Source organism: Astatotilapia calliptera, chromosome 9, assembly GCF_900246225.1.
Source record: "Astatotilapia calliptera chromosome 9, fAstCal1.2, whole genome shotgun sequence".
Taxonomy (NCBI): domain Eukaryota; kingdom Metazoa; phylum Chordata; class Actinopteri; order Cichliformes; family Cichlidae; genus Astatotilapia; species Astatotilapia calliptera.
The window spans coordinates 5,592,687-5,605,386 of NC_039310.1; positions in this window are offsets into that span (position 1 = coordinate 5,592,687).

The window sequence follows — 12,700 nt, forward strand, 5'->3', positions numbered from 1 at the left end:
AGAAGATGCATGGTACATTATCTAAACGGCAGCATAAACAGATCAAAATGAAATTCAGAAACAGTGAATAATGAGTTGCTAAAGACAAACAAACGTGTAATTTGAAGATGTCAGCAATCTAACAAAACAGTATCTGACACCCTGGAATAGAAATGCATCGGTGCTTGTCGTATCATAGCCTCACTAAAGCTGCATCTTTCTCAATCAAATTAAGATTTTCTGGTCTACCAACTAATATCATAGCCATAAGTGCTGAACACAACTTATCATGGCCTATTTTCTAACAAAACCTTTGTATTTATATAGCATGTAAACAAGTGTCATACATACCTACAAATATTAATATGGTGTTATCAGCATCAGTGGTATCCAAGTATTTAAAAACTGTCATTTCCTGTGCCTTTGTCCAAGATCACTTTTCTTTCTAGTGCAGTTTTTACAGTCCCTGAAGTTAGTACAAATGTGAGTGCATACTGCTCATATGGTATATTTGAACTGCAATGTGAACTGGAACTACTATGCAGACATAACAAAATGACAACAATACGGTGTCATGCAAGGACTGTCTGAAAATGTTGCTCATACTGGAATCTTCTGTAAATGCTGTATTGATATAATATGTTCTTTGTTTTCTGGAAGAGTGTAGATGAAATGAGATGCTTAGTTAATCCTCTTATTAATTCAATAATTACTTGTTGTAAAGTCATAGCCTGACCATTGTATGTGTGGTAGATAAAGTGTGTGCAATATTATGAAAACTTTGCACACTCCTCCTGTCTTACAACAGTCCCCTGTGTAGTATTACTTCAAAAATATCTCAATAAAATGGATAGAAATAACACTGTGTCTGTGTGTGAATTTCAAAGTATTTGAGATATCACTATTATATGTTTGCAACATAACTGTCTTTATAGGTCAAATCCTATTCTTCATCAAAAGCCAAGGCCATGCATTTAGTGAGAGTCCCCAGGCTCTGCCACCTATGCTACCCCATGCTGACTTTACCCAGCTTAACAAGGTCCACATCAGCTGTTGAGAGAACACATCTTGAGAACATACTGAATGAAAGTGGGCTACTGGAACAAGGTACACATGGACAAGGACTGACAATATGAAATGGATGGAGCGTTACTTGAACTTCCATTTTCCAAACATAATGGAGTGGCTCTACCTGCAGCAAAAAAAAACTTCTTAAATAGCAACTGGCAGCTGCCAGTTGCTATTTAAGAAGGTTTTTATACCCATCTGCCACATCCTCCTCATAATCTGCCATGGGTGTTCCCACACTCTACCAACAAGACCATTCGCCATTTTATATGTTACATTTTATAGTTAAATCTATCTATAACACTTTTTTTTAACATATAAAACAAATAACCCTACAAATCCCAAATAACACCTAGGAAAACCCCAAGCATTTCCCTCACTCAACTACAAGAACCTTCAAACAGTATTCAGACCTGCAGGGACACATTAGCTTGAACACTCTGAGAGGACAGAAAGGAACGAGAAGGAGAAAAGAGGTGAGTGGTTGCTACACTATAAATCATCATCCACAATTCACAATTGCACAAATACAGTCACACTTATGTAAACCACAACAATCAATCACATTTGCAGCTAATATTATTATTTCCTACAGCATCTGTTCCACCATACACCCGAGTACCTGCTCAAGCACCCGGAAGAGAGAATTACAAATCATTACAATTTTCACTAAATGATTGATAAATATTTGAGTTCAAGGAGGTTGGTTGTCCAATATGATGTTTGTTGGTTAATTTGGATGTCATGGTTGAATAGAAATTACAACAAGATTGAGGCTCTAGAAATGGCCAATCACAGGCTCACAACTCTGGTCACTTGGCTGTAGTGATATATGAGAAAAGTGCAAGATAATAAATGCACTGCTCTTCAAAGGTCCACCCAGGTTGTACTCTCTGCTAAAAGGGAACAATGATACAACAGCAGCCCCACCCAGATCTAAAACTGGGCAATACTAGAAAAAACCTCTGTGAAAAAAAATGCGAGGTGGCTGACTTAAGAGCAGACCACAACTTCCCAGAAGAAGAACCAGTCACACGCGTAGGCAGACATACAGTGAGTCTCTAGAATGAAGAGATGGAGAGCACCAGGACCTGATATGATCCATGCCTACTGTCTGAAGAAGCTTATGGATGCCTGGCAGCACAAATAAGGGTGGTGTTAACAGCAGGTGCTGATCCAGACTGGCTATCACAGGGCAAAACAATTCTGATTATCAAAGATCCCAGTGAGGGTACAACACCATCAAACTACTGGCTGAGTCTCCAAAACATGGAAACTCCTCTCAGACATTGTAGCAACCAAGCCAACACCCTGTCATTAAATGAGAATTTGCTAAAAATGTGAGTTGATTTTATTTGACACCAAAAAACATGAAAGAATATTTGCAATCTAATAGGGTTCAAAGTATTTATAACGAGGTTTAAATGGATTTTTCTTGAACATATATCAGAAATAAATTTGTCATTTGAAAATAAAAAAACATAAAATAATGAGGGTTGGACCTGGAGGCCCTGCAGAGGCCCTGGATGAAGGAGGGCAGCCATCAGTTTCAATCATTTGTGCTGACTGGAAAGTGAAGAGAGAAAAAAAGAATTTTGAACATTTCAGGCAGAAACATAAATCCATTTTTACACAACTTATTGAGATTCAGACTCCAATGACACTGATCTCATTCTTTATGGTCCAGGCAACTTACCATAGCACCTTTTCTAAAGCGCAGCCTGCGGTGAAGGGCGATGAAGGAGACTGTTGATATCCATGTTCACACCTCTGCTAGTTATCCAGATGGAGGCCTGGGGTCTGACTGACAGCACAGCAGCACAAAAGCCAGCAAACACCAATCACAGGTTTATAGGGAAGAATGGGTTAAGATTAGCCTGTGGGTAAGCTGAAACAATTTCACCTTAAATTTAGTTATTTTCCTTTTTCATTAAGTTGTGTTGTTGCCTGTCAAACCTTTTTCTGGCATCACACATGTTGTTAATTTCACATCAAAAGATGTTTATCTCAGTAAAGTTTTATCATGTATTTTGATAAAGTAAAACCAAACTGCACATAGACTCTGTTATATCTTGGTGTACCATATAAAGAAAAAAAAATCATTAGTTGACCTCGTTGTGTTTAGAGATTTTCACTTTAGTCAGTGGGTTTATTTAAATGCAAAAGATGTGCAATTTTAAAAACTGAGCTAAAAGGAAAAGTTGTAAGAAGAGTTAATAAATAAAGTGAAGTAATTATACCATAATGTATAAATAACACGAGTTTAGTGGCAGAACCAGTCAGATCACACACACCTGAGGTTATCACCATTTGGCCAGAGGTGTGCCACTTCCCTTTAATATTTGATCTAAAAAGATTTCAAATGCAGCACCACAACATGCTGTCAATTAGAATAAATAAAATATTCTGCAACAGTAGATTCTATCATGTCAGCCTAAGAAAGCAGTCTGTGTTGATGCCCGATTGTTTCATTCAACTTTTCTGAGGAGGTCTCATCTGTAATGTGTCACCTCAGGGTGGCTGTGCCTCAGGAGAGGACTGTCTACCAGTCAGAAGGTCACCAGATGCTCAGTGGTGCTGTATCTGCATGTACATGCAAGTACACCAAATACTCAGTTGCTGTAATTAGAGTGCGAGTAATAATATGATGTTAGATAAAAGCCAAAGCCATAAGAAAAATCATGTCCCTGTAGGAATATATGTTTAGGTGAATTAGGCTCATAGGAATGTTCAAATAGTATAGGATAGGATCAAAAAAGCATCAGCCATTTACCCTCATGTACCATCATCTTTACAAATCTCTAGACAGAGAAGGAGACAGAGAAGGAGACAGAGAAGGAGACAAACAGACTTCTGGACTTTGGGAATTCATACATATGTAAAAAAAAAATGACTCTGTAAAGCATTTTACAGCAACCTATTTTTGCAGCTTTTAGCGTTAACACTAATCACTTTATGTTACCCAGTGGCTTCCTCATCAGCTGCAATGCCAATGATGTAACAATGTAACATTTCCTCACAGATGCCCTGCATATCTAGGCTTTGTAGCAGTAGGTCACAAGTAACATACCTGCTTTCTTGCTGCACTTCAAGAAATTGAAACATGACTTTGCAGATTTCATCTTTGTACAGACTGGTCATGTGATTGTCACTCAGTAGTAATATTTGTCAGATGTTTCTTGTGAGGCTCTTGTCAGTCGTGATGTACCCTTAGTTAGCAACTGGGTTTTATTAAACCTTAAAGCCAGGGGCTTTGTTTGCAATTTGCACAGTCCTACAACTGTTAGCTAATAACTTCACCCTTTCATCGTGCTATGGCTGTGTGTGGATTTTATTGTAGTCTTTCTGACATACTGAGAAAACCACCAGTGTGACTTTTCAAAAATTAATTTGAAATGGGTTTAAAGAATAGGTTTGGACTGAGCAAGATTTTGGAACAACTTTCTAGAAAACATCTCAAGATTTTGTATTCAGCTGGGACACTGTGACATGTGACATGTGACATGTGACATATCTTCCTGAAAAAGGGATCTGGAGAACAATGGCCAGAAAGCAAAAGCACAAAATATGTAACTGGATGCAGAAGGCTAACTAGCTTTTCTTGAAATCACAAGAACTGTTAGTAAAACACATTTTCACAGCATGAAAACGGGAAACACTGTAGATGAATATGGTCATAGAAAAGTTTCAGTTATAGCAAATATTTTTAACATAAATTTTGCTTATTTATATAAGCATATATTTGAAATCTGTAACCCCTCCTGTGTTGCATCTTTTTAAAAGGTTGTCCTGTCTCCTCCTTATCGTGGTGGAGGGGTTTGTGTGTCCCAGGGATCCCAGGGGCTATGTTGTCTGGGGGCTTTTGGCCCCTGGTAGGGTCTCCCATGGCAAATTGGTCCTGGGTGAGAGACCAGACAAAGAGTGATTCAGAAGACCCTTATGAAAAGAACATCGAGGGAACAATTTACCCTGCCCGGGATAGGGTTACCGGGGCCCCGCCCTGGAGCCAGGCCCGGGGAGGGTGCCCGAGGGCGAGTGTCTGGTGGCCAGGCCTTAGTCCATGGGGCCCGGCCGGGCACAGCCCGAAGAGGAGACATGGGCCCATCCTCCCGCAGGCCCACCACCCGCAGGAGGCGCCATAGGGGTCGGGTGCATTGTGTCCCGGGTGGCGGCCAGGAGCGGAGGCCCTGGTGGACTGACCCCCGGCTGCCAAGACTGGCAATAGGGACATGGAATGTCACCTCTCTGGTGGGGAAGGAGCCTGAGTTAGTGCGTGAGGTTGAGATGTACCGGCTAGATATAGTCGGGCTCACCTCTACGCATGGCTTGGGCTCAGGAACCAGTCTCCTGGAGAGGGGCTGGACTCTGTCTCAGTCTGGAGTTTCCCCTGGTGAGAGGCGGCGGGCTGGGGTGGGTATTCTAATATCCCCTCGGCTTGCTGCCGGTACGTTGGGGTTTATCCCGGTGGACGAGAGGGTTTGTTCCCTGCGCCTTAGGGTCGGGGAACGGGTCCTCATTGTCATCTGCGCTTATGTGCCGAGTGGCAGTTCAGAGTACCCAGCCTTCTTAGAGTCCCTGGGTGGGGTGCTGGAAGGTGCTCCACCTGGAGACTTTGTTTTCCTGCTGGGAGACTTCAATGCTCACGTGGGTAACGACAGCGAGACCTGGAGGGGCGTGATTGGGAGGAACGGCCTCCCTGATCTGAACCTGAGCGGTGCTTTGTTATTGGACTTCTGTGATAATCACAGTTTGGCCATAACGAACACCTTGTTCGAACATAAGAGTGTCCATAAGTGCACGTGGCACCAGGACGCTCTAGGCCGTAGGTCGATGATCGATTTTGTAATCGTATCACCAGACCTGCGACCATATGTTCTGGACACTCGGGTAAAGAGAGGGGCTGAGCTGTCAACTGATCACCACCTGGTGGTGAGTTCCCCCGCCACCTGATGGATCAGGTGGCGGGGGAACCTGAGGCCCCAGTCCGTAAGATCTTCAACGCACACCTCCGGCAGCGCTTCAACAGCATTCCGAGGAAGACTGGGGACATTGAGTCCGAATGGACTATGTTCAGCATCTCCATTGCCGAAGCTGCTGCATTGAGCTGCGGCCGCAAGGTGGTTGGTGCCTGCCGTGGTGGTAACCCCCGAACCAAATGGTGGACACCAGAGGTGAAGGGAGCCACCAGGCTGAAGAAGGACTCCTATCGGGCTTGGTTAGTCTGTGGGACTCCGGAGGCAGCCGACAGGTATCGATGAGAGCGGTGCTCTACCTGCACTGTGTATAGTGCTGGCGGAGCGCTGCTGACGTCGACTGAGAAAATTGTCAGGCGGTGGAAGGAATACTTCGAGGACCTCCTTAATCCCACTGACACGTCTTCCGAGGAGGAAGCAGAGTCTGGGGATGAGGGGAATGACCCGCCAATTTCCGGGGGCGAGGTCACTGAGGCAGTTAAACAACTCCTTGGTGGCAGAGGTCTGCCACCAAGTTGATGAGGTCTGCCCCGAGTTTCTGAAGGCTCTGGACGTTGTAGGGCTGTTCTGGTTGACACGCCTCTGCAATGTTGCGTGGAGATCAGGGGCAGTACCTGTGGACTGGCAGACCGGGGTGGTGGTCCCCATCTTTAAGAAGGGGGACCGGAGGGTGTGTTCCAACTACAGGGGGATCACACTCCTCAGCCTCCCTGGGAAAGTCTATGCCAGGGTGCTGGAAAGGAGAGTTCGTCCGTTAGTCGAACCTCGGATACAGGAGGAACAATGCGGTTTTCGTCCTGGTCGTGGAACACTGGACCAGCTCTTTATCCTCTCGAGGATACTTGAGGGTGCATGGGAGTTTGCCCAACCAGTCTACATGTGTTTTGTGGACTTGGAGAAGGCATTCGACCGTGTCCCTCGGGGTGTCCTGTGGGAGGTGTTGCGGGAGTATGGGGTGTCTGGCCCATTGCTACGGGCCATTCGATCCCTATACAACCGTTGCAAGAGCTTGGTTCGCATTGCTGGCAATAAGTCGGACTCGTTCCCGGTGGGTAATGGGCTCCGCCAGGGCTGCCCTTTGTCTCCGGTTCTGTTCATAATTTTTATGGACAGGATTTCTAGGCGCAGCCAAGTGGCGGAGGGCTTTCGCTTTGGTGGCCTCAGAATCTCATCTCTGATTTTTGCGGATGATGTGGTTCTGTTGGCTTCATCGGGTGAGGGCCTCCAGCTCGCACTGGAACGGTTTGCAGCCGAGTGTGAAGCAGCGGGAATGAGGATCAGCAGGAGCAGTTTGCAGATGTAAACTTTCTTGGTACAAACAATTTATCAGTGACTGGTCTTTTAATTATTATGTTAAGCTATGTGCCCTAAGAAAAAAGCTGTATACAGCACATACCATAAACAGACAGAAAACAAAAAGCTAAATTGAAATCAGTTTTCACACCTAACAAACTCAATCAGCTAAAACTTTTTTATTTATTTGTTTATTTATTTTTAATATTGAAGGAGCTTCTGTCAATGAGAATATAAGCCTAATACTCAAGATGTGAAACTAGAGACTCAACCAACCATAGTTGATTGTCCTCTAGGGCCTAGAGCAGGTGACACTGAAGAAACTCAAAGTGCAGGCTAGGAATAAACATACATTTCATTAAATTCTTATCATCTCGGCAGTAACGACACCTGGCTGTGTCAGTAGGTTTTCAAAATTAATACTGAGTCAGTGTGTAACTTTATTAAACAAGTCGGACTCTGTAGTTGTCACTTATCCACTCCTCAGTTGGATGAGTAATGCCGTGTTTAGCCGCATGTTCTCCATTAATTGCTGTCTGTCTGTGGGGTGTCCAAAAATGATGTGGGCTTTATAGATGACTGGGAAACTCTCTGGGAAAAACCTGGTCTTGTTAGGAGAGTTGGCATCCCTCCCACTTTGGAAGCGGCAGCTCTCATTTCTAGAAATCTGGCCAAATTCATCAAAGTGAGGACCATTTATAAAGAAAACATCTATAAAAAGTCTTATTAAACTTTTCAAGAAAAGGGTTAGTTTCAACCTTCCTCTGATTTGTAGTCAGTTAGCTTTACTCAGATAAGCCAATCCAATCAGGTTCAGCTCTAAATTGCTCCTGAATTAAACAAATAAGTTAGGTTGTTTGGTGCTGTGCTTTCACACAGGTGAACTCAGGTAAATGATGAAAGAAAAGGGCATAGTCTCCTCTTCCTCTGAGCAGCTCCTCAGGATTAGAAGGTGAAAAAAAGCATGGGTCTTCTTAATTATATGGTATTTTCATGTTACCAGCCTGTATGAAACAGATGTTATTGCATTAAATCAATAAATACCAGTATTCAATGGCTATTCATTTAAAATGAACTATCAAAATACTTCTCTAACACATTAATAAATCTATACTTTAATGCAATGCCTATTTTAGTGCTGCAGTTTTCACAGAGTATCATATCTTTTTATATCTTATATATTGTGACTTTTTGAGGTTTTATTTAATCATCAGTTATGCTTGTAAAACATCAGCCATATATATTTTAACATGGATTTTATGTGCGTTTAGCTTTAAAGTGAACTCTAGTGAATAATAGCACATTACCATACATTATAGTTTACTTGGTACATCTAGCCTCATAATTTTAAGTGTGTGTGATTTTAGACATACTACAAAGTATAATAGGCACTGATGGTGCATTGCAAGGCAGCACCTGCAGCTGTACACTAACACAGAACAAAAGTAACCAGCAAAAACAAACAATTCAATTCTCTTTCAGTTTATTAAAGCAATAAAGGTTTAAAACAACCCATAATAGCACTAATTACAATGTAAAGTCAAGTTCATCTAGCAACATTAGCATCAACAGAGAAAGTGGCTACAAGGTGAGCCACTTACAGAAAACTGTGATTTTATTTAAGCTGGACCAGTGAAACTCCCTCTTCTGCCAGTGTACAGAATTTAACTACACATTTAATTAATGAGATATTTTAATATAAGAAAAGAAGCACAATTACGACAGTAAATCCCAGTTATCCTACATTATAAAGAAATGCTGTTGTAGTAAATGAAAGAAATCTGTGTACATGACTCTTTGAACTTAAATTGTAGGAAGTAAATCTGTAAATCGGGTGTCCTGTCTTGTTCTGCCATGATGGGTCATCAAAGTCTAATAGCCAAAAACATTAATTTCTCTGTCTCATTAAATCATGTTAAATCATTCCAAGTGATCTCTCCCTACTGAAATGATTTTAAGGCAATAACATATCTGTTTTATATAGGCTGGGGTTTTAAGATTCCATGAAATGCTATTTACTTTGCAATTCTTCACTGTGTAGGGGATGTTAGAGCACCCCAAACCTGATCACCTTACCCTGAGAAGCTGCTCTGAGTTTCCACTATGCCAGAGGAGGACGTCGTGTCCCTTTCCTCCATCATTCACTTGAGTAAACCTTTGTGTGCACTGAACTCATTTGTTTAATTCGGGAGCACTTAAGATCTGAACCTGAGCAGGCACCAGCTAGCTGCAAATGAGAAGAAAGCTGAACCTTAAGAGTGCACTTAAGAAATTCCAAACTACTAAACATCCCAGGGAGTTTTTCCTGTATTATCAGTTTATCCCCTGTGACAAGGGGCAGCCTAAAGTAGCTTTTAATATCGATACTTTGTGGTGTTTACACTTGTTTGTTGAGCTCAGTCAAAAATTTTCCATTGCTTTTTTTTAAATGACTTTATTCATATTGTATTTTAAATGCAGAAACTTCAATATACTGTATTTAAGTTAAAATACTTGAACCCTACTACACATTTAGACTCTGGTCTCAAGGGAGTTATAATTGCAACAAATATATTTAGAGGAAAAACAATTATTCCATTATTCCAGAACCATTATTTCCAACCAGTGCTTGTTCCACATTTTGTTATGTTACCACCTTATTCCAAATTTTTTACTCTATACAATACCCTATACACACAATATTGCATAATGAAAAAGTAGAAAAGGTTTGCTTGAAATTCTTGCAAATTTATTGAAAATAAAAAATATATAATATATCAATAGCTCTAAAGAAAGAAATATAAAGAAACTTTATATTTACTACTTGATAGACTCCAACTGTTCCTGTAAATGGAGAGTCCTCTTTACACACTAAGACTAATTATGGAGTTCCACAGGGTTCAGTGCTAGGACCAATTTTGTTTACATTATACATGCTTCCCTAGGCAATATCACCAGAAGGCATAGGATACATTTTCACTGCTATGCAGATGACAAGTTTATCTATCCATGAAGCCAGATAACACACACGAATTAGTTAAACTGCAGGAACATCTTAAAGACATAAAGACCTGGATGGCCTTTAATTTCTGCTTCTAGAATCAGATAAAACTGAAGTTATTGTACTCGGCCCTGAAAATCTTATCCAGAGTAAGAATCTGGTTAGATACCTGATTCTTACTCTGGATAGTATTACATTGGCCTCCTGTAACACTGTGAGGAATTTTGGAGTCATTTTTGACCAGGATATGTCCTTCAGTGCACATATTAAAGAAATATTTAGGACTACTTTTTCCCATTTTTGCAATATCTCTAAAATTAAAAATATCCTGTCTCAGAGTGACACCGAAAAACTATTCATGCATTTATTACTTCTAGGCTGGACTACTGTTTTAAGATGTCCTAAAAACTCCATGAAAAGCTTCAGTTAATTGAATTCAAAATCCTGCTCCTAACATACAAGGTCTTGAATAATCAGGCCCCATCTTATCTTAATGACCTTGTAGTACGATATCACCCTTTTAGAGCACTGCGCTCTCATACTGCAGGCCCACTTGTTGTTCCTAGAGTATTTAAAAGTAGAATGGGAGGCAGAGGCTTCAGTTTTCAGGCCCCTCTTCTGTGGAACCAGCTTCCAGTTTGGATTCAGGAGACAGACACTATCTCTAATTTAAGATTAGGCTTAAAATTTTCCTTTTTGCTAAAGCATATATTAGGGCTGGATCAGGTGACCCTGAATCCTCCCTTTCACCTCTCTGCATTAAATCATACTTGTTATGAATCTCTGGCTCTCTTTCACAGCATGTCTTTTGTCCTGTCGTCCTTCCCTCATCCCCAACTGGTTGCGGCAGAAGGCCGCTCATTCCTGAGCAGTGTTGGGACTAACGCGTTATTAAGTAACGCGTTACAGTAACTACGTTATTATTGTGGTAACGAGCACGGTAACTAGTTATTATGCCAAAATCAGGAACGCGTTAGTCGTTACTGGGATTTAGATAGGGTCGTTACTCATTACTGCACAGCTGCCTCTTCTTCTTTCATTCTCCCCCTCCCTCTCCCGTTTCTACTTCAATCATGAAAACTGATCAATGATCAGCTGATCGGCTCTCTTGTTTGTTTATCGCTCACTTTGCGCCGAAAGAGGAAACCAGCGGATGTCGCGCTAAACAACAGCAGCACGTTTAAGCTTGATCAGCTGTTGTTAGAGTTTATTTAATATTAATTTCTAGTATCAGCTGATGTTTGCTGGAGCCACAGCTGTAAACCTGCTGGTCATGATATGGTTTGGTTATCTGGTGAGAGGGAAACATGAAGATGAAACCAGGAGATGTCCTTACTGGATCATCAGAGCTGAACAGGTGATGGAGAAACAGGTTTACCTTTTAGGTGACATGAATGAGTTGAAGAGAAGTTATGAACTGTTTCTGACAAATAACACCAGGATCCTTTTTTAGGTAGCTGACAGCTGGTAACTGTGCAGGGGCGGCTCTAGCAAAGTGTTGCCAGGGGGGCATGTAGGGCATTAACAGGGAAAGGGGGGCACAAAGAAATACTTTTCTTTCTTATTCTCATTTAAAATGTCTAGCTTTTAAAAAATAATTATCTGAGTCTTACAACAAACGATTGATAGATTGATGCATATATACCATCAAAACAGTGTACATCACTGTCACAACAGTGTTTGTTTTCATTCAAAGGCTTTATGATTTTTCCTATAATGCCCGGGCCAATTTTCTGTCCCAGTCCAGCCCTGTATGCAGCTCATCTGCAGTCTGGTGTTGCCTACATCTTCCTATTCAGAAGGCAGAATTTCTGAGTTCTGAGTACAATCGAAAGCACCACGACTGCATTTTTTGTGTTGCATGTAAAAGGCGCACATGACGCTGTGACGTAGGCTAGAATCATGGCAGCAGTCAATGACGGTCCAGGCGTGGGATTTCTCTCGTGGAAATATGCATTATACATTATACATTATATTTTCCTTTCTATTGGTAGGTGGCACAGTGCACTTGTGGCAAGTAAGCAAGCTAGAAGACTGGCAAAGTTATGGAAGAAACACATTAACTAGAGAATTCTGAGTAAAACCAAAGTTACTTTCCCTAGTAACTAGTTACTTTGAAAGTAACGAGTAACTTGAAGTAACTGAGTTACTTTTGAGAGAAGTAACTAGTAATGTAACTAAATTACTATTTTAAAGTAACTTACCCAACACTGTTCCTGAGCCTTGTTCTGCCTAAGGTTTCTTTCTGTTATAAGTGAGTTTTTCCTTCCTACTGTCACCAAAGTGCTTGCTTCTAACTGAAATTTTCTATTATTTTCATTTAAGTTGTAAGCACTTTTGCGTATTCTCAGTTGTGACACTGTAACGGAAAACTTCTACTGAATAGTCTAGAACTAGCTGAACTTAT